General features: G+C 52.9%; 1 non-coding gene across 1 annotated transcript; it reads right to left on the bottom strand.

The window, feature by feature from the left end:
- Positions 1–3572: 3572 nt before the first annotated feature.
- On the bottom strand, positions 3573–3644 carry TRNAA-CGC (transfer RNA alanine (anticodon CGC)). Its single transcript has one exon. It is a non-coding gene; the product is annotated as a tRNA-Ala (tRNA).
- Between the last annotated feature and the right edge of the window lie 7035 nt (positions 3645–10679).

Here is a 10679-nt window from a genome sequence, read left to right on the forward strand (position 1 = left end):
TGCTGCCGGTTCCTGGGGTACCATCCCTGGTGCCACGCAAGTCACTACCGTACTGACACCCAAAGCTCCTGGGAAAGGAGAACCTGACCCAGGAGTTGTCCTTGGAGGGACTGGGGGTGGGAGAAGGAGCTGAATATGGTAAGGAGTGGGGAGGAAGGTGATGTCCAGACCCCGTGGGGTGAACTGCAATGTCCTGCCTTGCTGCTTCCAGGGGGCAGGCTGCTCTCCCGGAGAAGTGCTGGGGTCCCTGGAGCTGAAGGAGACACCTCGTCCGTGTCCCTGGGGAGCATGGGCTATGATGATGCTGAAGAGGTGTCTCTGGCACATCCCCATGAGGACACAAAGGCTGTGACAGCAGAGCTTGGTTCACAACAGTCCCTGAGTCCCAGGCCAGGAGAGCCCATCCCTGCTGTGCAGCTGGGTGCAGGCAGGAGGGAGGAGAGGTCTGTGCAGCTGGGAGAGCTGTGAGCACCAGGGAACCGTCTCCCTTTACCACGGGCAGCAGAAATGGCCGGGAGTTTCCTCTATTTTTATTCCCATTTTTACACTGTGCATCCATATTGGCTCTTATTAAAAGTCTCTGAGGGCTTTGACCCGGAGCTGCTGCTTGCCTGCCCAGGTGTCAGGTCATCTCCCTGAGGCTGATCAGGGGAGCAGAGAACAAAGACACAGTGGTAGGGAAGGGGCGCGTCTCAGGGACAGCAGGCTCGGGGTCAGGCTGTGGGGCTGCGAGAGCCCCTGGTGCCTGGGGACTAATCCTGCTGACAGAGCCTTTTCCATCCTGCTGGCCACAGGCAGTTTCTACTCAAAATGGCTCTCTGATAGTTGTCGTGATGCACCCCAGAGGGAGCACCCATTTCCTCACCCTGGGGTTTCCAGCTGCTCTTTCCCCCAGGCCCTGCCCTGGGCCATGCTGGTCCCACAGTGCAGAGGCCATGACAGAGCTGCCATGTCAGGGTAAGCCCTGGGCTGTGGCCCGACAGAAGTGAGCCCTAAGGTGGCCGCAGTGCCCTGAACACCCCAGCCAGCCCCTGCGGGGATCATGGCCCCTGGATTACCTCCCACAATGGTTAGGAGGCAGCTCTGCTCACACTGCCCCAGTACAGGGTGCAGAGCCACTTTCTGGGACACACGGGGCTGGAATTCCCTCTCCTCATGCTCTGCCAGGACCCGTCTCCATGGGCTGTTCCTGGAGCCTTGGGCCCTCACAGACCCCCGAGCACTCTTGTCACAGCCACAGAGCTGCCTTCTTCCTGAGCAGGGGCTGTAAGGCCCCACAGCAGCCCTGGGACCCCCTCCTCCTGCTCCCCTCCAGCCCCCACCCCTGCCCTCCTGCTGCCTCGCCAGGGGTGTCAGTTTGGGTTTGTGTCGGGGCAGTACTTGTGTGCAGGTACGGGGGGATGGGGGCATCTTTCCCTCAGCTCTGTTGGAGGGCTGGGGATGGAGAAGGGATCCCCATGAGACGTGTGCTGCAGCCAAAAGCTGTGGCCTAGCCCCTGGTCTGGAGAAGGGCCCATCCAGGAGGATGCTCATGTGGGCACGTTTCCATGGCAGAGGAGATTTTGTGTCCCTCCCCTAAAACAGGTGCTGCTGGGAGCGGAGCCTCAGTCCCTCTCCCTTGGCTGGGGCTTTCGCCAGCCCCAGTGCCCATGGGCAGAAAAACCCACAGGAGCCAGGCGGGGAGAAGAGTTTGGCACTTGTCAGGACCTGGAGCCCAAACTGCCCTCCCTGCTCCCACTGGTGGGTGTCCACACCCCTCCAGCTCTTCCCTGAAAGGCTCCTCTGCTGCAGGCTGGAAGGTGTGTTGGCTCCCTGTGGGGAGTTGCTGCAGCTCAGTACTGCTGCCAACAGCAGGATCTCGCCCTAGAGGAGAAGAGGACAGGAGGCAGCTGTCGCCAACACCCTCTCCCACTTCCACATTGACCCATTCCCTGCTGGGAGCTCCTCCACCCCTGGGGGGACCCTGGGGGATCTGGAGGAAGCCCAGGCTCACACATCCTTCTGCTCCATACCCTGGAGCCTTCCTGCTGGCAGCCCCCACAGGAGAGCAGTGTTCCCAGGGTGAGACTCCCACGGTGATGGGTGATATAACATGGGCATTGCAAACACAGCCTCCATCCCCTGGAAGACTCCCACTGGGATAAGCTCCAGCCCTGCATCTCAGAGAAATAAGGTATAAAAGTGAAGTAAAGAAGAAGAGGGGAGTGTTATCTTTTGAACACAGGATGGTGGGTCCTGTGGGCAGTATGGACACTAACCTGCAGACTCAAGGTTCCCCAAGTGGGCACCAGCGAGAGAGCCCAGTGCCTGTCCCATGCCACCTCCCCACCTGCTCTGCCCTCCCGCATGTATTATGTTTCTCCCTTACTCTGGCATCTGGCAGAGGTTTGCCTCCTCTTCCTCAGGGAGGTACGCTACAGGCCTGGTGTGCTTGAGGGAGCAGCAGGCCTGAGCAGGAAGAGCCCATTTCATGGCATTTTTGGGACCTGAACAGTCTGGCCCTGTGGGCTGGGTGTGGTCTCTGCAGCAAAGCAGGATTGTCACTGTGCCCCAGGTCTGTGCTTGCTCCTGCAGCTCCCGAGGACCTACCTGAGGGGGGTCACAGTGAGACCCCCAACTCTCAGCACTGCTGCCCCACGCTGGGCAGAGCATGGCTGTGGAAAGCCCCTGGGAGAGCAGCCTTATTTCTCTTAGTTTGGGCTCACTGTTCCCGGGGGCTGGGCACCCTGCAGTGAAAGGCCATGTCACACTCTTGGTTGCGGGTGTTTTAGCTGGGGGACCAGCCAAGGCATCATCTGGCCCTTCCCGCCTGTGCATGGCTGTGCACAGGCCTGTGCCTCCCTGATCCCACCAGCGCAGCATCGACAGAGACACCAAACACCCCAGGAACAAGAGGTTGGCACCGGCCCCACCAGCCCCACCTCTGCAGGGCTGTGCCTGACCTCAGCAGTTGCAGGTGCCCTGAGCTGAGGCTCTGCTTAAGCCAGTGGTGATGGTGGAAGGAGAAGGACCTGGAGACAGGGTCAGGATAAGAAATGTCATTCCTCCAGCTGGGAGTCCCACAGCCCTGCCCAGGCTCATCCAACTCAGACAGCCCTCCCTGCAGGCACAGAGGAGTGCTTCCCATGTGGTATGGGATCTCCACCTGGAGAGAGGACAATCTCAGACCCTTATCCCTGGAAAGCCACAAGGGCAGTGTGGCCCTGGTCCCAAAGGATGCCTGGGCTGGACCAGCATCCTCACACCACATCTCTCAGTGCAGCCAGAAATGATTCCTAGTGTGCTGCTGACACCTCTCCCCTCCCTGAGGTCTCCCCACACTCTGCTGCCGAGTATTGTCCCTGGGTGGTGGGGTGGGTCTGTGGTGCAGGGCAGTGACCTGAGCCCAGGTCCAGCACAGCTGTCTGCTTCTTCTCCAAGAGGGGGCTCAGCAGAGGCAGCACACACAGCCCTCCTCACCTCACAGGCAAGCCCTGGGTGGGCAGGGCAGGCCCACAGAGCCTGGAGAGAACCAGTGCCCAAGCTCCAGCCCGCGCCTGTCTGAGGCTGGGGAGTCAGAGCAAAAGTAGCCCTGGAGATGCTGGGGATTGAACCCAGGACCTCCCACCTGCGAAGCAGGTGCTCTGCCACTGAGCTACATCCCCTTAATGGTAGGAGAGGCACTCTCCTCCTGTGATGTGCCGATGACAAGTTCTGTATTCCCCTGGGTGCCCACGAACCCTCTGCACTAAATGGCACTTGAATCATTCTGACACAGGGGGAGTTGAGGCCTGACCCTGGCACAGGGCTGCACTGCAGAGCGCTGCTCCTTCAAAGTCTCTGCAGGGCAATGGGGCAGAAGGAGGCTCTGGCTGCAGGTGCTGCTCCCACACTCTGGCCCACTCTGGGATGGGTCAACGGAGAGGAGAAAATCCCTTCCCCTGAGCCTCCTCTGCCACCCAGGGCAACAGCCGACTGTGCCACATCTGTCCCCAACTCTGCAGCAGCAGCAGTGCAACAGGGTGAGGGAAATGCCCTCCCTGGACTGATGTGCCCCCAGGCTCCGATGGCATCCCAGGGCATGCCATGGAGGGCACATGGAGGCAGAAATCTTATACCCCCTCCTCCAGGCACCGGGCCTCCCCCTGCACCCCTCTGTTCCCCAGCAGCCCTGCAGGCGAGGTGAACAGCAGGCTTCCATCTCCATGGGGCTGGGGCTGGGGGTTGGGCTCAGGGACGTTCCCATTCCTTCAGCACTGAGGACTGTCCTGACAGCAAAGCCGTGCCCGGGGACAGCCCTGGCTGGGGTCCCTGTGGCAGGGTGGGTGAGTGTGTTCAGTTGTTAACCGAAAGGTTGATGGTTTGATCACACGCAGGGGTGGTGTCCTCAGGGTGGTACAGCTGGGGCAATTGTGTTGCCCAGTGCCATAGATTTTTCCCTGCTGAGCCCCTGCCTAGCAGAGAGGGTTTAGGGGAATCAAAACCAGAGCACAGTCACTGTGACCTTCTGGAGTGGTTGAGTGGAGTTAAGGGGATGGGCTGCTCATCTATTCTGCTTTGCACACACGGCCCCAAAGCCCATCCTCAGCAATGACTCTCCCGTTCTTGCTCAAGAAAGACCTGGAAGGACTGCTCTTTTGGAGCAGTGGTAATCCCGCAGGCACTACCCCTGCAGCCAAGCAGTTTCAAGCTTGCACTCAAAGCTGACAAGACAGTAACTGTGCTTGGACAGACAGTCTCTGCCAGGTGGCACGGGCACTGCTGATTGCCCACTCCAGAGTGGCAGAGGCTGGATCCCCTTCTCAGGACAGACTTCTTGCCAGGATGCCACAGCCATGGGGGTGCCTCACCTGGCTCTTACTGGCACTTCACTCAGCATCTGTTTTGGTGGATATTTCTTTCTTTATTCTGTCTACTCTTTCCACACACAGGAATGACAGAAAAACAAACATTTTGTAAAAGCTTGTCAGAAAGCCCTTGTTATAGACAGGAAGCCCGTCAAATCTGGAGGGAGCCAGGAACATTGCCATAAGCACCAAGAAGATCCAAGAAGCTCAAGGCCTCTTCTGAAGTGCATCAAATTCTTGCAACCATGATTTGAGCCTGGAAGTGGGAAGGGATTTACGTCTGTGGGTGGAGAAGGAATAAGTGTGTTGTGGGAGTATGTCAGGGCTGAAGGCCCTTGCACAAATCAGGGATGATGGAGACATTTCCATCTTGTGAGCATGCCTCAGCCTAGGTAATGGGGAAAGCCCGCTGCTGGGGGTGGATGTTCTCAGTCATGCCCCATGAGCATGCCCTCGCTCTCTTTTGCAAGAAAGAAGAAAACAGAAGGACTCCATTTGCAATATCTAAGTCAGCCAGTGGGAAACAAGTAAGTAATTACATTGGGAGAGGGGGCTGGAGGGGGGTCAGATTAGGAGAAGGAAAGAAGTGGGAAGTAATGATTTCTGTGTTAAAAGTTTGGGAAGCTGAGACCCAGCTTGTGTGTACCTTTCTTCTGAAGAAGGATCTTCTTTTTTTTTTTTTTTTTTTTTTCCAGAGGAGTTGGCCCTATCAGACTAGCTGTCCTGGTTTCAGCTGGGATAGAGTTAATTTTCGTCTTGGTAGCCAGTATGGGTCTGTGTTTTGGGTTTAGGATGAGAACAATGTCGATGATGCACTGATGCTTTGGCTCTTGCTAAGTAGTGCTAAGCTGTTGCTAAAGAGGTGCTAAGTGGTGCTCACACTGGTCAAAGACTTTTCAGCTTCCCCTGCTCTGCCAGGGGCACAAGAAGCTGGGAGGGGGCACAGTCGGGGGGGGGTGTGTGCTGACCCAGACTGGCCCCAGGGCTATTCCATACCATATGACGTCATGCTCAGTATATAAGCTGGGGGGGGAAGAAGGAAGGGGGGGACATTGGGTGTGATGGCGTTTGTCTTCGCAAGTAACCGTTACGCGTGATGGAGCCCTGCTTTCCTCGGGATGGCTGAACATCTGCCTGCCGATGGGAAGTAGTGAATGAATTCTTTGTTTGGCTTTGTTTGCGTGCACGGTTTTTGCTTTGCTTATTTAACTGTTCTGTTTTATTGTACTTCAATTATTAAACTGTTCTTATCTCAACCCACGAGTTTTCTCCGTTTTACCCTTCTGATTCTCTCCCCCATCCCACTGGTGGGGAGTGAGCGAGCAGCTGCGTGGTGCTTAGTTGCTGGCTGGGGTTAAACCACGACACTAGCTTTCACAGTTCTCCTCTGCTAGAGAGCCCAGAGAACAGGAGGGATGGGATTCATCTACTCAGATTTAGACATGTCCAGTGGAAGGGCTTGATTCACCTTCCCCCTTCTCACTGTCAATATGAAGATGTCCTGAGGAATCCCAGACACGCAGGACCCCCACCCCTCAGCTTGGCTGGGTAACGGAAGAGAAAACAACATGTTTAGAGTAAGTTTTCTGCCACTCCTGGGCAGGTGTGGCATTTCAACAGCTCCCACTTGCAGGATCACAATTGTGGTTACTTTAAAGCAAGAAGAAAGCCAGGGAAGTTTTTTACACTCTTCAGGACCAGACCTGTATTTCCTTAAGACACAAATTCTCTTTTCCCACTTCTCATTCCCCAAACAGTCCCAAGATTCTGCACTTCTAAAGATATACCTGCTACACAAAATATGCACTTCTGAGTTGTCCACACTTGACACAACCACAACCTGTTTATTCCTGGTGGGTCACAACTAGTAGGAGCTCTTGATGCAGGCCACAGTTTTTCTGAGGGCATTTCCAAGAGCCCCCTTGACTTGCCTGTTCTGCAGGCTGTAGATGAGTGGATTGGCCATGGGTGTGGTGTAGAAAAAGGATAGCACTGTACTGAGCTGCCTCAGTGAGGCTATTCTGGGTATCATATAGACAATGATGAGGGTACCATAGAAAACAGTGACCACGCTGAGGTGAGAGGAGCAGGTGGAGAAGGCCTTCTGCCTCCTCGTGGTGGCTGGGATCCTCAGGATCGCAGCTATGATGCAGATATAGGATACCAAGGTGAACATAAATGGGAAGACCACATCCAGAAAGCAGATGATGAAAGTAACCAGTCTAAGCACCATGATGTCACTGCAGGCGAGCTCCAGCAATGGGGCAAAATCTCAGAAGAAGTGATCAATTGCATTGGGACCACAGAAGTGTAAGTTGGAAAGTAGCCCAGTGACTATGGTAGACATTAGTAATCCAGCTAGCCAAGACCCAGCCGCCAGCTGGAGACAGAGCTTCTGCTTCATGAGGCTGGCATAGAGCAGGGGGTGACATATGGCCAAGTACCGATCCTAGGACATGGTGGCCAGCAGATGACTCTCGGTACCTGCACAACAGGCAAAGAAAAAGAATTGTGTCACGCAGCCTTGAGCAGAAACAGTTCTGTCCCTAGTTAGGAAGCTGGCCAGCAGCCTGGGCAGGGTAGTGGAGGTAGAGCAGATTTCCACATTGGAGGAATTAAGCATCTGATCTGAGGTCCACGAAAGAAGGACAAGGAAACCTAAGAAAAGGGAAAGGAAGGTTGACAAAGGTAACAAGAGGAATTTCACCAAGCACGATATTGATTACCCTTGCCACACCTTCAACTGACCGGGTACCAACATGGATCCTCACAACCATACCAGAGCAAGAATATTTTTCCTGAAGGCCTATTCAGTCCTTTATGAGTTGAACGCCCTCCTTTTCACACTGCTGCTGGTGATTTCTCTGCTTGCTGTCATGGGGAATGCAGTCACCATTGCCATCCTTTGGCTCCACCACTAGTGCCACACCTGCAGGCATCCCTTCCACAGAACCTTGTCCTTCTTGGATATTTGGTTCACTCTGGTCATTCCCCCTAACATGTTTGTCAGTCTCATGCTGGAGATTAAGATATCTCTGTGGCTGCTTACAAGTCCCTTCTTCTCCGTCAGCACAGCTGAGTTTAACCTATGTGTTGAGATGTGTTTCGATTGCTGCAGGGCCATTTGCAGCCCCTCACACGACTCCGTCCTTACCAACTCCTGGCTGTGCTCCATGCTCATCTTTAGCTGCTGGGGAACGGCATCTCTCTCCATGCTCAGCCCCACCATCCTGTATGCCATTAGATCCTCTGTGCCCACTGTAGAGACTGCTTCTTCTGCGGCATCATCCCTTTGCTGAGAGCCCCCCGCATGGGCACCAGCTGCTATGAAACATGAGCGTTACGCTCTTCTCCGCTGTGTTGCTGAGCTCCTTCACACTGACTGCTGCGGTTTATGCCTACATTATATGCAATGTCCTGAGGATAACCTCTGTGCAAAGCTGCACTAAGGCCTTCTTCACCTGGATATCCTTCACCTGCATACTCTATATTTCTTCAGTCTCTCTGGCATATGCTGGCTGCATGCTTGACGATGCGGGGCCTGAAGAGAGGCTGCTTTGTTGTAAGCTGTCTGAAAATTTGCAGGTTCCCCTAAGAGAGTACATTCAGAGAAGAACAATTTTAGAGAATTGAGGTGTCACCCAAGAGAGTAAGAAGACTGTCGTGGTTTAACCCCAGCCAGCAACTAAGCACCACGCAGCCGCTCGCTCACTCCCCACCAGTGGGATGGGGGAGAGAATCAGAAGGGAAAAAGGGAGAAAACTCGTGGGTTGAGATAAGAACAGTTTAATAATTGAAGTAAAATAAATTAGAACAGTTAAATAGGCAAAGCAAAAACCGTGCACACAAACAAAGCCAAACAAGGAATTCATTCACTACTTCCCATCGGCAGGCAGGTGTTCAGCCATCTCCAGGAAAGCAGGGCTCCATCACGTGTAACGGTTACTTGCGAAGACAAACGCCATCACACCCAATGTCCCCCCCTTCCTTCTTCCCCCCCCAGCTTATATACTGAGCATGACATCATATGGTATGGAATAGCCCTGTGGCCAGTTTGGGTCAACCTCCCTGGCTGTGCCCCCTCGCAGCTTCTTGTGCACCCGGCAGAGCAGGGGAAGCTGAAAAATCCTTGACCAGTGTGAGCGCCACTTAGCACCTCTTTAGCAACAGCTTAGCACTACTTAGCAAGAGCCAAAGCATCAGTGCATCATCCACATTGTTCTCATCCTAAACCCAAAACACAGGCCCATACCAGCTACCAAGACGAAAATTAACTCTATCCCAGCTGAAACCAGGACAAAGACAGAACCCCTTTGAGTGTTTGAACTGACCCAGAAAATGGACGCTGGGACTGTCCCCTCGGATTCACTGATTCACTGCACTCATACTGCTGTAGGTGACTGAGCTTGAGCTTTTGCTCAAGTACAGCCAGTGGTTTAATCTCAGAAAATTTCCCAAAGGAACCCAGTGCAGAGCTTCCCCTATGCCAGACTAGAGGCCAAGAACAAGCCGGACATTTGGGATCTAAGACTAGCCTGAGTCCCAAGCTAAAATGTCAGTGCAAACATGCATCAGTATGATCAGTACACTGCCCTGTACTGATCTTCCCATTTTACTCCTTGTGGAAGTGCTACCCATTCTGCCCTGGGACAGAGCCTAAGGGGACAACACAGCCTGTGGAGAAGATCTGTTTCACTGCTTCAAACCCACCATCTCCTCCCCTCCCTCTCCTCCCCTTGCACTTGGAATCATCCTACTTTTGGAGTCATCTTCTCTGTTCCTTTCCTTGTCTAAAAACAAATATAAAGATGAAGGGAAAAACATCAGTCTTCATTGCATATATTTTTCTTGTGCTTCCTTCTCTTAGATGTCTATTTTGATATTAAAAAAAACCAAACAAACAAACAAAAAACCTTAATAAATCAGTGATTTGAGACTTGAATAGTGAGTTTCATCTACTTGGCTGCAGGTGCCTGTGAGAACTGGTTTTCCCCAGGCTCCCTCTAGAGTCAATGGAAACAAGAGAAAACGCTAGAGGCTGGTTCCTCCCAACCTATAACTGGCATGCAAAAGAAAGTTTACAAATCTCTTCCAGACACTCTTCTCTTGCTCTGCGTTTAGGTCAGGACATTTGATGGCAATAGCAATGAGCAACTCTTTGGAAACAACCGTGCTTCAGTGCAGACGGAAGTCAGATGAGATTGTGTGACAGACTGTGTGGAGTCATCATCCATTTCAGTCATTATTTAGAGTATGAAAGAAGATGAGTTATACTTGGTCCCTATTCCACCCCCTCTACCTGTCCTGAAGAAACAGAGAGCAAGGAGGTGTGGAAGGAAGCAGGGGATTACAAAAGAGATGCTGGATATTACTTATTTTGAAAAGAAGAGACTGTCAGGGATTCCTAGTGCAAAAAGGCAAGTACCTCTGAAAAGTAGAAAGAATAGCTTTCAACATACACATTTGATTTGGTTTGATTTCATTTCATTTGATGGTTTAGCATTTGTGCAATAGAAGAGATGAGTTTGGCACATAGGTGTGACAGATGTTTGCAATAGGTCTGAGCGAATGTGGAATTTGCCAGGAATGGGGTGAAATAGCTTGCAGCCTCTTTAAAATCTTCTGTTCTGGAGAAAGAATCCTTTGCAAGTGTTAGACAAAGGTAGAAAGACGACAACAAATTCTCTGAGGACTCAAACTGAAATGTAAACCAGAAAAATCAGGGGGTAAGAAAGGCTTGAAGGACTCTCTCTCTCTGTGCTCTCTAGGAGGGAGACTGCAAGAAAGGAAAGAAGCAGAGAAGGCAGGATTCCTGTCATCCAGAGTGTGAAATAATGACACTCGGTTTTGGTC

The sequence above is a fragment of the Nipponia nippon genome, unplaced genomic scaffold (genome assembly GCF_047370975.1).
Source record: "Nipponia nippon isolate SJK-2023a ecotype South Korea unplaced genomic scaffold, ASM4737097v1 scaffold_108, whole genome shotgun sequence".
NCBI classification, from domain to species: domain Eukaryota; kingdom Metazoa; phylum Chordata; class Aves; order Pelecaniformes; family Threskiornithidae; genus Nipponia; species Nipponia nippon.